This window comes from Haliotis asinina, chromosome 5 (assembly GCF_037392515.1).
Source record: "Haliotis asinina isolate JCU_RB_2024 chromosome 5, JCU_Hal_asi_v2, whole genome shotgun sequence".
Classification (NCBI taxonomy): domain Eukaryota; kingdom Metazoa; phylum Mollusca; class Gastropoda; order Lepetellida; family Haliotidae; genus Haliotis; species Haliotis asinina.
Genome location: NC_090284.1, coordinates 77,762,184 through 77,781,863, shown reverse-complemented (window position 1 = coordinate 77,781,863; position 19,680 = coordinate 77,762,184). Strand labels below are relative to the sequence as shown.

Sequence of the window (19,680 nt, the reverse complement as noted above, 5' to 3'; positions counted from 1 at the left end):
CAGAGACAAAGTCCAGAATGCCCATGTACTCGACAAATCTGGGACAGAATACACATCCAGACCAAAGGAACCCTGAAGTTCGTCGCTGACACTGTTGTTAAAACAACAAGAACAACAGCAGCAACAACACCACCACCCCCAACAAAAATAAATCAAACAAAACTGCGCCTTGTCTCTATAAATGCCAACACTGCCTGCATATTGCTACGTTTTGGCCATTGAAATTGCTATATGTTAAAAGAAAATGGAACAATATTACTTTGTAAGCAAAATGTTAACAAACATGATTTTAGATGTTCCTAAACACCTTTTCACAATATCACAGACACGTTTTACTCGTTTTCACTGATGCAAATCAGCAGCTGCAGATAATGTTTTAAGAGACTGAAATCATAGGAATGATTCTTTTTCAATTGCTGTTTCTTGTATTAATAGTGGTGACTCTAAATGGTTTATCTTTGTCACCCAGCAGAATTTTATCTAAACGTCTCTATTGGACATGTTAACTACAGTAACTATTATTGGTTTATTTCAGCATGGTCGGAAATAGGACAATATGATTCTCCTGAAAAAAACCATTTGCATTTCACCTAAATGTAAATGCACTTCTGAATATCTTTTCGTGATTTGCATTAAACTGTGTTTCCCAGCTTCCTTGTAAACTAACATACCTTTGATATTATTTCAGTAATATATAAATGTACGATGGTAACGTTTCTTTCGACGTTTGTTGTACAGCAAGCTCGATATTGTTTATGGTTCTGTAATGCTGTGCAGTTTACTGACATTAGGAGAGTAGCCGGCTGTGGCTGAAGGACACTTCTCCTCTGTCACTCTGGGTAACAGAAGACTGCAGTGTTGGGGTGTTCTCACAGTGCTACTATGACAACAATTAGTGATGGGCAAAAGAAGAAGGAGTGAGTGAGTGAGTTTTACGCCGCTTTTAGCAATATTCCAGCAATATCACGGTTTGGGACACGCATGGCACCCATGTGTTTCATCGAACCTGAGTCTCCGGCGTGATGAGCGAACGCTTTCACCACAAGGCTATCCCATCGCGCCGACAGAAGTAGGATGAGAGGAGAACGAGGAAAAAGAAAAGTAACAACTCATATTCTATATGCGTCATTTCATAAGCATGTGACTATGAATCCCTGTCAAAACTGATGCTAGAAGATTTTATAAAATTCAGCGAATCCTGCTCAGTCGGTAGCACAAACGCATGCAGATGCAGGTCTATTGTTCACGTGGAAAAATACAAATGTTCAAACATGGAATTACATCTTAGACGTGTTTGTCACGTGTGTGTTAACGTGTGTGTTCACGTTTGACAATCCAAATGCGTTTTAACCTCAACGGATGGCCTTGTTACATTGATCTAACGACGTCCGAGCCCGGAGATTGTGATTCTGTGATATGGTCGTGAAAGGAGCGTGCTCCAATGTACTTTACAATTTGTTTATCTGATGGATATTGACGATTTCACATCACCTATGTACCCGGAGATCAAATCCTTCACCAAAAAGCTTATCTAACAGTGTCAGTCAGAGCAGCCAGGTTAGTTCGGTGAAAATGTGTAAACGTCATACCCTCTGACTCAAGAAGATTAATTTAACATGTCGCAATTACCTTTTGTGAACATAAAGAAAGTCATTCCTTGATGGTGTTGAAGGAACAGCTGCTGCACCAACACAAAATATCTCTATTTTCTATGTACTTTTGATGGGAAATGAACATGTCGTCAGGTTCAGAGACAAATCACAGATTAAATGTACTGATAGGTTGTTTTGGTTCATTTTATCCTCATTTAACATCTGGATCCTGAAAGGAAGAGAGGTTTCCTGTACTTCAGGTTAGCGTCAGATTTGCTGTGAAACCTGCGGCCATACCTGACATGCTGTTCCCGATGCCCGAGTGACACAGTATCGGATGGGTTCGTCCGACATTAACCCAGTGTTGAGGAGATCATTACTGTACATTAGTCCAACAGCGACCAATAAGCATATTCAAGGGTAGGAAAGATAATATATGTCTATGTGCATGTGTGTGGGGCACGAGTTTGGTAATACAAAAACGCACGCAGCCGCATGGCGATCAAGTGTCTTTGAAGTTGAAATACACGTGTCTCCCCCTGGGGTGTTGTACTGAAGGCTCGGTTATTGAAGGTCTATTATTGAAATGTGGTTTTGGAAGGGTCGGTTACTGAATGGAAGTTACTGAACGGGCAAATCTAAAGGGGTAGTGGTCCATGTCATGGCAGCACAATGCTAAAAACATCTGGCAGCAGAGTTCTTAAAGAGAAGGACTGAAAAGGGCTTCTCACCTGATCGAAGACATAAGAAAACCTGCTTACAATAGTCTGAGCTTAAAGCTAAGAAGACAACGTGTACTTGTTTACAAGACACAGGATGTTGTAATATAACTTTTCCGCGCCTTGATGCTGGCCGTCGACTGCAGAGTGAAGTATTGTGACAATACTTTAACAACACGATAACTCCTCGAACACAATATTCCTCCTCTTTGATCTGTTGACTGAAGGTCACCAGCATCAATGTGATCAGAGGAAACTATGTTGTTCTGTTGTTTGCACAAACAGCAGTGTAACAGTGAACGAACTGCCGGTCCGTTTAAAGTGCATTCTGATGTTATTAGGGAAAGACACACATGAATTATACCGTAATCGTTAATGTTTGTCATGTAAATATGCTGTGGTCAAACGAAGAGCGTGGAGCTACATGTCGGCTTTTCGGTAAGCCTGTGAACATATTCAGTCAGTGCTTAGGATAAAAAAGAGAACTGTTTGACATGTTGAGCAATGATGGATACGAAGACAGAAGTAGATATGCTGCGCCGCAGACCCCCATTGATCACTGTCATTTAGCCTAGAACATCGTGTCCAACATCCGGGCCCCAGGTCCCGACACAGGCAGCCCTTCAACGTATCTCATCCAATTACAGCCGTAAACACTAATGTTAGCAAACACAAGAATGCCCAAATGTGATTCTGACCAATAATTGAGGGCCCAATGTCCACTTTGGTTGCGCTGTTAAGCTGGAAGCGGAACTAAGCCAAGAAGTCCAGACAGGAGTATTGTCCTTGGAATTCGTTTGATTTGCAGTGCTGGCGTGATTGTTGTATGTTTGTTCAGTACATAAATCAGACTAGCGTTGATGGGAATGCTTACAACAAGGTATGAACGAGGCATGACTGGACATTTTTGAGGCTTTGTCGTGTTTGCACATTCTTCTTAGACATACACAAACGGTTAATCTCGAGTAGGGTGTTTATTGTCGTCGGCGTGTCGCAGTTAAGCCGGGCGGAGGTTTCCACACTACACATAATAAGCTGGTATTGCTGCTTCTATCCTCGAGGACTCAGGCACATCTACCGGTTCGCACGCACAAACATAGACACACATATACACAATAACCTGCTGTTCAGGTATACTGGGAAGTATTGCAGTTCAACATACAGTGCCACATAGTGAGCAGTGGTGACCGACACAACGTAGGTTTCCGAAGCCTCGCAGGATGAGGCGTTTGTAAGAAACTAAGAACTAAGGTAACAGGTAACCCTACAATGCCGTTGGCTGTCACTGTCTATCACAGAGTAATATATTGCTTACACTGCCGTTGGCTGAAACTATCTGTGTATCACAGGGTAACGTATTGCTGTTGGCTCACAGTGTCTGTATTGACACGGGAAAATTGAACAAAGTTTTACCAATATTTTATAACGGTATATGGTATTGAAAACTAGAAATTTCCAGACCAACTGGACATGTTTCTCAATGTTAACCTGTCAAGGGTCACAATGATAATGAGTATCAGACTTAATCCGTGACCAGTATCTCTTAAGCTAACATAACCAAGGTGCAGTGCATGCATGTGTCTCTACGGCTGTTTGTAGGTCACGCTGGTCAAATCACGTGCGTGCCACGTACACCCTCGTGGCATGCTCACGACTGGCCATCGATGCCTTGGTCCATCTAAATGACATAATGCCAAGTTCACAAGAACAACATTATCGTAAGTTTTATCTGAAACACGATTATCTGCGATAGCTGGAGTAGGTATATAATACGGATGGCAGACACAAATCAGGGTGTGGCTGTCTAGCTTTATCTGTTGTATTACGTTGTGAATGCTATGCTGTGTTGTAACCGTGTAAAATGTAGATGGTATAAACGCTCCTGACTTGATTTGTAGAGTATTTGACAATGGCACTGTGTTGTATACTTGAACATGTGTCGTGATAAACGTAGTATGTATGACGAATCTACGTGTGATTTTTATGTTCTGTGTAAGCTGATTGATCACTGTAATAATTGTACCCGTACTACTTTCGAATGATTATGTAACAAATGTTCCTGCGACTGCTGTGTATTAAACTCCTTGTTTGTTTTACTCAGGTGTTGTGTTTTGTGTGGGTTGGTTTCGTCATACCTCCTTCAAGCGAGCAATTCCGCAGTCTCGCGATTTAATATCTGTGATAATGTAATGCATTGCTGTTCAATGCTGTTGGCTGTCACAGAGTAACATATTGCTGTTCAATGCTGTTGGCTGCCACAGAGTAACATATTGCTGTACAATGCTATTGGCTGTCACAGAGTAACATATTGCTATACGATGCTGTTGGCTGACACTGCCTGTAATAATGGAACCTATTGCTGTACAATGCTATTGGCTGTCACACAGTTACATATTGCTGTACAATGCTGCTGGCTATCACACAGTTGCATATTGCTGTACAATGCCGTTGGCTGTCACACAGTTACATATTGCTGCACAATGCTGTTGGCTATCACACAGTTACATATTGCTGTACACTGTTACTGACTGTCACACAGTTACATATTGCTGTACAATGTTACTGACTGTCACACAGTTACATATTGCTGTACAATGCTGTTGGCTGTCACACAGTTACATATTGCTGTACAATGCTGTTGGCTGTCACACAGTTACATATTGCTGTACACTGTTACTGACTGCCACACAGTTACATATTGCTGTACAATGTTACTGACTGTCACACAGTTACATATTGCTGTACAATGTTACTGACTGTCACACAGTTACATATTGCTGTACAATGCTGTTGGCTGTCACACAGTTACATATTGCTGTACAATGCTGTTGGCTGTCACACAGTTACATATTGCTGTACACTGTTACTGACTGTCACACAGTTACATATTGCTGTACACTGTTACTGACTGTCACACAGTTACATATTGCTGTACAATGTTACTGACTGTCACACAGTTACATATTGCTGTACAATGCCGTTGGCTGTCACACAGTTACGTATTGCTGCACAATGCTGTTGGCTGTCACACAGTTACATATTGCTGTACACTGTTACTGACTGTCACACAGTTACATATTGCTGTACAATGTTACTGACTGTCACACAGTTACATATTGCTGTACACTGTTACTGACTGCCACACAGTTACATATTGCTGTACACTGTTACTGACTGTCAGACAGTTACATATTGCTGTACAATGTTACTGACTGTCACACAGTTACATATTGCTGTACACTGTTACTGACTGTCACACAGTTACATATTGCTGTACAATGTTACTGACTGTCACACAGTTACATATTGCTGTACAATGTTACTGACTGTCACACAGTTACATATTGCTGTACACTGTTACTGACTGTCACACAGTTACATATTGCTGTACAATGCCGTTGGCTGTCACTGTGTGTAATAATGCAACACGTTACGTTTCCGATCCACACGATTGTGTGTAGTTCGATGAATTATTGTGCATGTTTGTATATCAACACTCGTTATTTTGCTTATACGTATAAGTTTTGGTTTACTAGTATTATTGTTTAAAGTAGAACATTTGTTAAAGCAGACTGTATATGTAGTAGGATATTTGTGATACAAGAAGAAAGTTTCAGTAAGTAACAGATCCTAAATTAAGTTTCAAGATTTAGTTGTTTTTAGTTGTGTCAGTTATTTCAGAAATTGTTTTGACGTGATTGGGATGGAAGCGTAAAAGGAACATATTTCTTACGTGTTCAGACTGTTTCTCTCCCAGAAACAATGATGTGAGTATTATCAAAAACGTTGCTTTATTTCCTAGGTAGGAAATTCCAAGGTTTTGTCTATGGATGTGGAAAGCGCCCGCTCTTACTATGTGTGTCAGTTTGGCCGTCACCTGTCCAGCATCGCGTACAAACACAAAGTATTACCCTTCAAAACTGAAGGAAACAGAGTATGTCGGGTCTGAAAGACAAGACCGTGGTGTTGATTTAGGGTGAAGACCGTCGAAGGGGTAGGACGTGTTTTACGCGAGCTCCTGACCACCTACTAATTAAACCCCAAGCTCAGTGTCGTATGACGAACAAAGGTGGTAAGCACAAGAGTGGCAGCAAGCGAAAGAAAGATTCAAACAACCCTCCTAATGAAGGAAAATGTCCTAAAAAGTTAAATATTCATAAAGAAGAAAATATCTTACAGAGACTGGAAGAAATACGAGCAATGGCGTCTCAACAAGGCTACTCTCTGACGGGTATGTACAACACTGGATTTCCTGTAGGACAGTTTACAACCGCTCCATACACACCCCCAGCCCCCGCGGCGGTACCAGTGTCGTCTCCTCCCAGTACCGTACATCCTCCCTGGGTAGACCAGCTCTTCCTCGCAATCAGACAGATGGATGATAAATTCGTCGGTAAACTGGACAAGATAGAGGGCAGCTTAAGCGGAATCACTAGAAGAGTGGACGCAATAGAAAAAGAGTTGCAAACGGTGAGAGAGACTACTGGTAATGTAGAAATTGCTGCAAGTTACCAAGAAGAGAAGTTCAACGAAATGGAGAGAAGACTGGAAGGACAGAGCCAGAAGATTGAGGAGCTGAATAAAAAGATAAGCGAGATCAGTAAAGGGGGTAGTGAGACTGACATCAACACTCTGAAGGAGAGCATCCTCGATATCCAGGCAAGATCGATGAGAGACAACCTTATTTTCATAGGGTTGGATGAAGAAACACACGAAGATTGTAAGAAGGTAGTGTCTGATTTTATCCGTGATAATTTGAAGATAGACAAGAATGTTGATCTTGTCAGAGTCCACAGGATTGGACCCACTCGTAACGATGTTGAACGTAAGAGAAGACCAAGACCAATTGTGGCCAAATTCGCAGACTACAGAGACCGTACATTGGTGAGACAGGCGTCATTTGAGCACCTGAAAGGTACTAGGTACTATGTTAATGAACAATTCCCTAAGGAAATAGAGGAGCGCAGAAAGGTACTGTACCCAGTTCGAAGAGCCACTTATCAGGCAGGTGACCGAGCTGTGCTAACAGTCGACAGATTGTACATCAACGGTCAACTCTATACCCCAGGTAAAGCTGTGCCCAGCTCAAAGTGTACAATCTTAACCAGACCACACAAAGTGCAAGAACTATGGCGACAGAGGAGCGACACAAGGCCCAAAACACAAGCAGCCATGACAACGTCGATGGAGAGCACTGCCTAGGACAACGCCGAACACACAGCACTCCAATGTAAGCTTAAAGTCATGTCCCTTAATGTCTGTGGCATACGTACTAGACTTTTAAATCCGGATTTCTGTGAACACATATCTAGTTTTGACATTTTATGTTTCACTGAGACCAAAATTTGTGATTTAGATAATGTAGACATCGAAGGGTTTGACGTGCATACTAACAATAGACCCAATGACGGGAGAAAACGTGTCTCTGGTGGTATTATGATAGCAGTCAATAAACGGTTAAACAACAGTGTAAAGATGCTATCACAAACTAATGATATCTTACTTTGGTGTAAGATAAGTGGACATATACTAAGACTTGAAGAAGACCTTATACCTGGATGTATATACATACCTCCAGAGGGTAGTAAGTATGCTTCGAAGGAACACTTTCCCGAATTTGAACATCATAACTATGTGTAGTCAAACCAGATATGTGTGCGTTGTTGGGGACTTGAATGCGCGTACCAGTGACCTCCCTGATTATGTAGAAATGGATGAATTCATTGAACGTGATATAGACGATAGCATGTTCCAGTCAGTTAACTTACTTAAAAGCGCTGGAGTTAATTTAGTGAGAGAATCAATGGACCGTTCAACAAACTCACATGGCTATAAACTGTTGGAAGCATGTAAAAACACAAGCTTGTTCATCGCTAACGGAAGGATCGGCGACGACGAAAACATTGGTATGTTAACGTGTAAAGATGCAAGTGTAGTAGACTATTGTATGGCAACAGCCAATGTATTTCATTTCATAACGGAATTCAAAGTGTGTGAATTTGATCCTTGTTACTCCGATGTACATCCATGCATAACTTTTTCATGCACAACATACCGTTGTGATAGAGTTACTTCCAAATTCCCGGTCTCCAACTTGACCGAAAGGACTAAACGTACTGTTAAAAAGTGGGATCCAGATAATCAAGATGCGTTTGTACATCATTTTGACCAGACGTTTATAGAAGATATTTGTAAGAGAATCGATGCACTGGATGTGAACGATGCTGCGGAATGTATTAATATTGCTACCAATCTTGTCAATGACAAACTAATTTCTGCAACAATGGCTACTTTGGGCAGTAAAAAGAAACGTAATATATCCAAAACAAATTCTAAACCATGGTTTAATCAGGAATGCAAACTGGCACGTAAAAAGTATCATAACTGCAAAAAGCAATATGGTAAACGGAATTGTGTCGAGAATAGATCGGCTTTTTTACAATCTAGTAAACGATACAGTAAAATTCTGAAAAAATCTTATAAAAATTATGAGCTCAAGTGTACAAATACTCTCCGGGATACAAAGGATAAAAACCCTAAAGAGTTTTGGAAGTTGCTAAAATCTTTTAATAATAAGCCCGAAAAGCCTTATACTAATTGCTGTAGATAAATTATATGAATATTTTAAAGAGTTGAATGAATGTGAGTATGAGGATATTAGCTTGGATGTGAATGATTTGCCTGTTAACGAGGAACTTGACTGTGACATAATTGAAGAAGAGATTCTGTCAGCTACAAGCAAGTTACGTAACAAGGCTTGTGGTGTAGACAACATATACAATGAGTATATAAAAGCAACCACTCATGTTTTAATGCCTGTATATATGAAACTTTTCAATTGCGTGTTTAACAATGGTGTAATGCCTGAGACTTGGCTTGTTGGTTACATAAAGCCAATCTACAAAAATTAAGGGAACCCTGCGGAACCATGTAACTACAGGGGAATCTCTTTGTTAAGTTGTTTAGGAAAGCTTTTCACTTCCATCTTAAGTGCAAGACTGCAAAAGTATTCAGACAAATTTGACTTAATCAGTAAGGCACAAGCTGGCTTTAGAAGCAAATATTCCACGATGGATCAAATTTATGTTCTGAAATCACTAATTGACATTTATCAAAATTTTAAAAAGAAATTGTTCTGTGTTTTCGTGGATTTCAGTAAATCTTTTGATACTGTTTGGAGAAGTGGCCTTTGGTATAAATTAATTCAAAGTAATATCAATGGAAAATGTTTCTGTATCATAAAGAATATGTATGAGCGTATAAAATCAAGAGTTGTCCATTCTGATGTTGTAACTAATGCCTTCCCATGTAAGAGCGGTGTCAGACAGGGTGAAAATCTATCTCCCTTCCTTTTTGCCTTGTACATAAATGATCTTGTACATAAGTGTTTCCTCTATGAACATGATGTAACTGGCCTCGAACATGTAAATAAGCTTATTGAGGACCAGATTGGTATTTTCATGAAACTGTTAATATTACTTTACGCCGACGATACGGTCATTTTAGCTGAAACAAGTGATGGGTTGCAGAATTCTTTGAATGCTTTTGACCAATATTGTAAAAAATGGAAACTTAGTGTGAATTTAGAAAAAAACAAAGGTTGTTATATTTTTAAAAGGATATTGTAAGAAGAAATACAATTTTACGTTAAATGGTACAACTATTGACATCTCTAATGAATATATGTATCTTGGTGTACTTTTCACTGGCAATGGACGGTTCGTTAAAGCGATCAAACGTATTTCTGTACAAGCCAATAAGGCAATGTTTACCATCTTCAAAAGCATTCGCCAACTTGACATGCCGATAGACTGCCAATTGAAATTATTTGATAATCTTGTTAAACCAATTCTTCTCTATGGTGCAGAAGTGTGGGGATTTGAAAATGTTGCCATGATCGAACGTGTCCATCTTAAATTTTGTAAATATATTCTGAATGTGAAACAATCAACTCCAGATTTTATGATATACGGTGAATTAGGTAGATAACCCATCAGTATATCCGTTAAAGTTAGAATTATATCAAACTGGGCCAAAATGTTAAGTTGTAATAACAAATTAAATACTATCTTTTACCATGTCATGTACAATCTATATTCCGTAAATGCTGATTTTAATTTCCCTTTGTTATCAAGTGTCAAGCGTATCCTTCAGGATACGGGGTTGTATTATATCTGGCTCAGCCAGTCTGTACCTAGCATTGTTTGGCTTAAAAATAATGTTCATCTCACTCTTATTGATCAGTTTAAGCAATTATGGTGGCGCTCTGCTGTGGATTCGTCGAAAGGTTATTACTATGTAATGTATAAGCATTCTCTATTTTTAGAACCTTACTTGTTACAACTACCCTATTACTATAGACGCTGGTTGACTAAATTCAGAACTTCAAACCACAGGTTGCCCATTGAAACGGGACGCTGGTACGGCACCGAACAGTGTAATAGAACCTGCCATCTTTGTGCATCTTCGACGTCTGTCTGTGACGAACTTCACTTTTTATTATACTGCCCAGCACTCAATACCTTCAGACATCAATTTCTTCCCCAATATTTCTGTAAGCATCCCAGTACTGAAAAAATTGTGTATCTAATGAAATGTGACTATCCACCACTTAACTGTAACATTGCCAAATTTATCAAAACTGGGCTTTGCTCTATGTTTTAAGTAATTTTATGTATGAAATTGCTGTATGTTCTCTGTGTCACGATATGTGATTTTTGAGAATAAAATGTCTGTTCTGTTCTGTTCTGTTCTGGTGTTTCGAGTAAAATGTGTTGTTACTACATCGGTGAGATCCTCATTAGAATTAATTACCATTTAAATAGGATGATAACGCTCAGCTTGATATTTTATCAGACCGACCCTGCCTGTTGACCTTGAACGTGCGTATTAAAGTAGAATCCTTCTTCAGGAACCCAATATTGATGTTGCCAGCTCCTGCAAATCCGGATAAAAACTACGCGTTTTACCTTAATAGAACTGCATTAAATTGATTTGTACCTACGTTTCATTTGCATAATGACGAAATCCTGAACCGGCGAGCAGGCACTTAAGGTGGCGTGCAGCTGCTGTAGTTGTTCTGAAACAACATGTACAGACTTTCACATGAGATAATAGGGAACCTTCATCGGCTGTATTTCCCCCAACACCATGAGCTGAAACAGTAAATCTGGTGGGGAAAACCATCAACGAGATTGAAGTGTTTACTGAATAGGTTGGAGGGGATGTTCTACTGAAGGTATTCTATTAAGCATGTACATCACTGTGAGTAATACTTGTGGATAGACCCATAGATTTCGAAACTCCCTGATATTTGAAAATGGCAAAAAGTGTCCAAGACTGAAATCGGCTCGGTTTTGCAAACCGACGGGCAGTCGATTGCCAGTCTCCAGTCTGGTGTGAGAGGGAGCGTGGCGGTGCTCCCTTTACATGCAGAGAAACTGTTCTCTAAGGTCACAGAGGCGCGACAGTTATGGTTCTTGTTATAACGCTGTATTTCGTATTTAGACGATAAAGCGACCATAACATACTAACGGGGACGTCACTGAACACGTTTCTTACACGGGTACCACTGGATATTCAAGATCAATATTACATTTTTATTGTAAGAATGACGACATGCCCATGTACCGTACATAATGTACAAACAACACTGTACGGGATCGATCAACTTAAACGAAAGATTCACATTTCATCTCAGTCTGTTTCTGCTCTTGAAGGCATATTTGAAGTCGAGCATGTGATACATTAAATCTTAATAGTTTGTGATCGCCCTAAATTGTTGTACTTGGGTCGAATTATGTACGTGTTAGGTATGTATTGCATTGGAATGTTCTTTCAAAATGGTCAAAATGAGAAGGTACATGGTGTCGGTACTCTTTTTATTTACTGCCCATGGTTTTGCTCGGCATCTAATTATTGTTGCAAATCTCTTACCGAGAATGTCCCGTACTGTTCTACAGCTGTAACTATTAATACGGTCAGTTTTATACTATTATGAACACGGGAAAATTGAACAAAGTTTTACCAATATTTTATAACGGTATGTGGTATTGAAAACTGGACATTTACAGACCAACCGACCACGCTCCTCATTGTTAAACCTGTCAAGGGTCACAGTGATAACGAGTATCGGACTTAATCCGTGACCAGTATCTCTTAAGCTAACATAACCAAGGTGCAATGTGTAAATGTTCATTGAAAGTTGATTGATTGCTATAATTATAACATATTACTATTGAATTATTATGTAAAATCATCCTGCGACTGCGGGTATTAAACTCCGTTTGTTTTACTCAGGTGTTGTGTTGTGTGTGGGTTGGTATGGTCATACCTCTTGCCAAGAGAGCCAATTCCCCAAACTCGCGATTTAATACATAGGCACTCTCGTATCTCCAATCTCGTGGAAATTCGCCCATAGCATAAATTCTTTCAAACAAAGCGTGGATGTAAGGCATAGTTACGTCACATAGTGGTTTGAACGTTTCGGTAACCACACATCTAAACCTGAGGATTTGCCGTCCGTGAAGAATTTGATACCATTCAGTATCTCTTGTAAAACTCACTAAAACTGTTCATCATTGTCGACTGAAGGTGTGGATGATACGAGTATTGAAACTAACTGTTCGAACGCATCTGTTTATGTGGGTATAGCTGACCCTCTCCTGGTTTAGCTGAGATTTATTTATTTATTTATTTATTTATTTATTTATTTATTTATTTATTTATTTATTTATTTATTTATTTATTTATTTATTTATTTATTTATTTATTTGTTTATTTATTTATTTATTTATTTATTTATTTATTTATTCTTAAGGGTATCCGACTCTCGTTAAAGGAAGATTCGGTATACGAATATAGCAAGTAAACAGCGAAATACTGCGACATGCCTGATAATCTGTGTACATAGAAGTGACGCCGTCTCACACCTGCCCGTATACCTGGTATTGTAAGCTTTAAGATGTACAAACATTTCACTGTGTTTGTCGTCTTTGCATCACATTTCATACTTTAAACTCCAACAAAAAATGCAAATGTTAAACATATACTGGAAGTCTAAACTGTCCATACTATCACATTCCCACGTGTATCAGGGGTTTGACGTCATCCCACGGTGGAAACATGACACCTTCCGAAGGCAGATGTAGGATCCATAGTATAGAAATAGATTTCTTCGTGTTCGTAGTCGACAACTGATATCTGTAATTGAAAATGGAAGCTGTTCTTTTCATTCGGTATACAATCCAAGTAGTATTTCCATGATTGTCAAGATGACACTTACGATGTTTGTGGTACATAGAGCTGGTCTTTAGCTGAACTTACACAAGTGTCCTGGGTAATAATTAATGGTTTAAATGAAAATTTCTAAAGCACGACAACGACAGAATGGTGTCCTGGCCACGCGTTTAGGCTTGCCTCTTCACAAGGTAGCATTACTGTTCACCGTGGGCTCAGGTTTCAGAGCAGTCTTGGAGCACAAATCGTGTTTTCCCCAAAAATCAAGACGCGAGACTCGGTAATGATAAATAACCACGGTATACATCCGAATAAATACATAGCTACATACTCAATTATATACAGTTTAGTTGTGCTGGAGTTTAGTTGCCTAGGAATGAAACATGACCTGACATGTAACCCACGAGCGTGAAAAAAAATAGTTTCCATAAATTGTCATATTATGTAAGGCTGCTGTGTCGACTGGCTTCTGGAATTGAACATTTGCCTGTATAATTCCCACTTCCCTCGCTCGGGGCCGTGACCGAAACAAAAAGTCATCGGATTGATTTGTTTCTGTAAATGATTAATTGATTCCAAGTCAAGCCATTCTACAATCTTATTTAACTGACGCTAATTTGTCCGCAGTGTCCCTACTTATAACTAAATGGCAAAGGGTTGATCCAGGCACTGGACTGTTGAGCAGATTCTTGCAACACTGCCTCTTACGTCGTACATCAGAGAACCTCAGCATGTACAAACAGTTTGCGTTCAATACAGCTGTCAGTGGTATCAATACAAATAACTCCCTCCCGACAAAAATCAGCGAAATCACGAATTTGGGAATTCAAATATATTATAATTAATTGCAAGTTGAGGATGAGGCTGATTTACCGTTGACTGAAGGCGAACTACTGAACCTTGGGACGCGATATGAGGGATAGAGTTCTTTACACAGATTGCTGTTTGGACTTCAGTGGTGATATGAAACACTTCTACAATCGCCCCGAGAACACGTCTCAATGCTGAAATGTCTGTATGCTGTGTCACTTCAATGAGGTTTATCGCACCGAGTTGAGGGTTTGCAATTGACATGTGATCTTTCAGTGTTTGAATGCTGGGTTACGATATGATGATGGCGGGGATTCATTCACTCGTTCTAGTCACTGAAACTTTTATTTTAGACGCTTTCGCATGTGCAGTTCCGAGTGCTGCGCATGTCACGTGAAGTTAGGCAAGTCGAGCACGTTCGCCTACAGGCTGAACAATACGTGGCGTATGGCGCCTGTAGTGGCACTGTAACAGACATAGCCATGGGACAATGGCGGACCTGAGGCGAGGTTCTGCTGGAACTGTGGGGTTGATCTCCCTCTAACGAAAATCTTTGATGCAAGAAGCGCACAATGAATAGTTTGATATCACCAATATCCAAAGAAATCGATTCTATTGTGTTCTTTTCATGGCATTTTGTGATGCCGATCTAAACATGCCATAAGTAATTTTGTCTTGAATAGATTGCGTCTTTCTTGCAGTGAGTGGAAATTGATCTTAGCGAGATAATATTACTCGATAATGCACCCCACTCTGGTCGAGTGTTCCCTTTGCCCAAAGCCAGCTACCGGATCATAATCGTTATGTGCATAATATGATGCATTCACTGTGGATAACACGGCGCTCGCTCGCGTACTTTGAATAAATAACTAAAACCGATACTCGTCGATCATTTTTCAATAATTCTTTCAAGCCCCCCACTCCACCCCCAGCCCCTCCTTTTGACATCGACGAAAGTATCACGAATAATCTCACTACTGATGATTTCCGGGGATACTGATCTACATTCTCGTCAGATCGTTTATGCTCTGTGCAGAGCTGCTTTGCCTACAAATTTCTACGAGTTTCGAACACTTGAGGTCATATGTTCGAATCCAAAATTCGCCCCGTTGGTTTTTCAGTAACCTGGCCATACCCGTGAATGCCACCATTATCTACAGTCTGCATCACACATTCTGTGAAAATCGACGGTGGCGTCAGTCATTAACATGAAGACAAATGGGAGAATACTTTGCTACTGACAGTGAGAGATTCTTGGTTTCAGATTTTCTGTTTTAGGTGAAGTTATAGATGATGTACACGTTTTGTTTTAAGTGAGATTTTAGTCCGGGAATAGTGACCTCCTGTTCTGTCTTTGCCGACGTTAAGGTGCGCCATGTCCAGACACGCATTAACATGTCACGAATGTGATCGACATGATCGACTAATCTTCAAACAATATGATAACACATTAACCACCCCAAGCACACATTTGTATTCAAGAGCGGAGCGAGATATGAGGCTATGTGTCGTCCTCGATGCCTTGACGCTGCCAGGGTACTTGTGTAAAATGAACCTGTGACATGCCTGAAGAATACTTCATGTATAGGAATGCTGCTGTGCATTATGGCCGCAGCTAATGTATGGAAGTGAACTCGTCGTCTGAATTATCGCCAGGACCGTGGTTGGCTTGTGCTTTCATAGCGTCGTCCATCTTGCTCGCGCATGCAATGTATCTCACCTTGCAACTACATATCCTTAACCTCATAACCCACCTTACAGGTACATGTCCTCAAACCTCATAACTCACCTTACAGGTACATGTCCTCAAACCTCATAGCTGATCTCACAGGCACATGTCCTCAAACCTCATAACCCACCTTACAGGTACATGTCCTCAAACCCCTAACCCACCTTACAGGTACATGTCCTCAAACCTCATAACCCACCTTACAGGTACATGTCCTCAAACCTCATAGCTGATCTCACAGGCACATGTCCTCAAACCTCATAACCCACCTTACAGGTACATGTCCTCAAACCTCATGACCCACCTTACAGGTACATGTCCTCAAACCTCATGACCCACCTTACAGGTACATGTCCTCAAACCTCATAGCTGATCTCACAGGCACATGTCCTCAAACCTCATAGCTCCCATTACAACTATATGTCTTAAACCTCATAGCTCCCATTACAGCTATATGTCCTAAACCTCATAGCTCCCATTACAGCTACGTCCTCAACCTTCATAAATAGTTCCCACAACAGGTACATGTCTCCACACCTCATATTTCCCATGACAGGTACGTCTTCAAACCTCACAGATTCCATTACAGGTGCATTTCCTCAAACCTCACAGCTCACATTACAGTCGATGTCCTAAAACCTAATAGCTCCCATTGCAGGTGTATGAAATAAACCTCATTTCTAACCAAACAGGTACAAGATTTGCAGTGTCTTAAAACATGGATTCGATAAATCTACCTTTTTGTGACATGCAACAAACTTATACTGTATAATGACATGGGAGCGTTTCACTGGTATTTTGTGTTCTGACAATACAATACAATAGATGAAACCAGTTTGTCAATCAAAACTGGTGCACGCGCCTGTTTGAGCCAATCGGAAGGTTGGGCGTGCTTGGTGGATTTGTCACACTTACTTCCGGTGTCAAACCATGCCACTCAAAAGTGGTGCCTTCGAATTATTCCATTTTCACTCACGACACACATTGGACAATGTTATCAACAAAACCAATATGGTCGATTTTGCACGCTTTACACTTTTGAACCTGTGCTTATTCAGCACCAGTTGATTATTTATCGCAAGCAGTTTTTTGCAAGTGTGCTAAATACGGACACTGCTTGTAACCTGAACATTGAGTTCGTACGTCATAATTCTAAAATGAGACATGCGAGGGCTACATGACGCAAATTAATCAAATCTGCCATTAGGTTTCGGACTGGACTGATAGATATAGCCCTTAGCTATTATTACATCAAACATTCCAAAGGTCAGTCAGATAGATATTATTGTCTTCCTCTACAATATTACAAAATGTGAGTATGTGTATGTGTATGTGTGTGTGTGTGTGTGATTGTGTGTGTGTGTGTGTGTGTGTGTGTGTGATTGTGTGTGTCTATCGTACACCGACACCCATGTATTGTGTTAATGATATCATTTGTAGTGCATCTACTATTCTGCCGGAATAGTATTAAAAACTATTTAAAGCTAAACCAGAAGCACAAGAATGAATCCGATCCACCGATACCAAGTATTACCTAAACTAACGCCCTGTTACACCCTGATACACGGCTCTTGCAAAATACGCTATACACAGTAGCAATTTCGTCCAAACCTTTGTGACTTTCTTTCAGAGATTATGATATTTGGATCTAAAAATAAATAAAAATAACTCATTATGTTTCTATAGCTGTCACTGTATTACACGTTTACTCAGTGCCATCTCGACAACCCCTCTGTATGTGTATTTGCATATGTCAGCCTGTCACTGGACAGCACGGCTGTCAGGGTTTGAGTGTTCAAGCAGGCGCTCCCCAGACACCGGTCCCGAGACACCAGAGTGTTGATACGATTTTATCTGGATAATTGCTGTATGTGATTAAACCATCAATTCCATTAGCAAGTCACGATTTTCAATCCAAATTTCGGTGGAGTGAAATCTGATAGGCGGGTTCCTGCACAGATCCACGGCTTGGGAAGCATCATGCTGTTACTAAAACAGTATGCCCTGAGGCAAAGCCATCTGATCAAATATAGACCTGCTGATGTCTTCCTGTGCTTCAACTCATACCACAACAATATGTAGGAAAAAACACCTCGCCCATCTTACGGCAACAGTATATAGCACAAATCCTCTTCTTCCTTCTTGTACCAAGGTTATATAAGATAAAACCACTTCTTCCTTCTTGTATCAAGGTTATATAAGATAAAACCACTTCTTCCTTCTTGTATCAAGGTTATATAAAATAAAACCACTTCTTCCTTCTTGTATCAAGGTTATATAAGATAGAACCACTTCTTCCTTCTTGTATCAAGGTTATATAAAATAAAACCACTTCTTCCTTCTTGTATTAAGGTTATATAAGATAGAACCGCTTCTTCCTTCTTGTATCAAGGTTATATAAGATAAAACCGCTTCTTCCTTCTTGTAGCAAGGTTATATAAGATAAAACCGCTTCTTCCTTCTTGTATCAAGGTTATATAAGATAAAACCGCTTCTTCCTTCTTGTATCAAGGTTATATAAGATAAAACCACTTCTTCCTTCTTGTAGCAAGGTTATATAAGATAGAACCACTTCTTCCTTCTTGTATCAAGGTTATATAAGATAAAACCGCTTCTTCCTTCTTGTAGCAAGGTTATATAAGATAAAACCGCTTCTTCCTTCTTGTAGCAACAGTACAAAGGACAAAGGCACGTCATCCCTGTCACGGCAAATAGTCTATAGTAAAGTAGTCTGTCGTACGGACTCTGAAGCAAATATATCCAAGAAAGACCATGCAAGACTAGAAAATGTGGCAAGTTTCGGTAGGAGGTCGCATGTGGCAGACAGCTTTTGAATATGGAAAACAAAAGATAAGTATGTTATGGTTTGATCTGATCAATACTCACAATACAAATGCAAGTACTGCTCAAGAGAAGGACAATTCATTAGATAAAATGTTGCATAGTGTGACAAATTTAAATCTGCGTGTTAGACTGACAGACAAGTGTGGCAGATAATTCAGAGTTGTATTTCGTAAGAGAGCAGATCTTATTTCACCAGTACCATATTCCAGTAAACATCACAATCCAACAACTCTATTGTTGAATACTTTATCAAAAATCCCAATTAAATAACTGCAGTTCAGTAACAATTTGCCCTGAATAGATAATATAAATGTCTGATGCAACAGTTTCTTTACGTTGCCTTTAGAAAATACCATTTCAACATAATTAAGTTGTGAGGTTTTGGTCAGGACGGCTGACGATAATACATTCAGTTTATGTTCATAGATATTTTAAAAGAAATTAATCGTCTTCACCTACGGGTTCGTGGCAGTTATACTACAAATGACAAGTTACGATATTGAATTTGGACTTGATACTGAAGGCCATCCTGAAATACATCCATGAGCATTGATCATGCAATAACCTACTTTTTATAGACGAGTACGAAGACACATGCTTTGAAAACCCAAATTACACGGATTAAAATGGTGACTGTAACACATTTTACTCCCTTTTCAACACTGAAATTGAAACATGGTAACATCACTGCGATCTGAAAATGTGAACATTAAATCCTAGAGATTATCGTCACCATGACTACCGCACA

General features: G+C 39.8%; 1 protein-coding gene and 1 pseudogene across 1 annotated transcript in view; one reads left to right on the top strand and one right to left on the bottom strand.

Moving 5' to 3' along the window:
* LOC137284320 (RYamide receptor-like) overlaps positions 1-19,680 on the bottom strand; it is a 43,818-nt gene that overhangs the window by 21,693 nt on the left and 2,445 nt on the right. The gene's annotated exons all lie outside the window — the stretch shown is intronic.
* On the top strand, positions 7,716-17,931 carry LOC137284046 (uncharacterized; annotated as a pseudogene).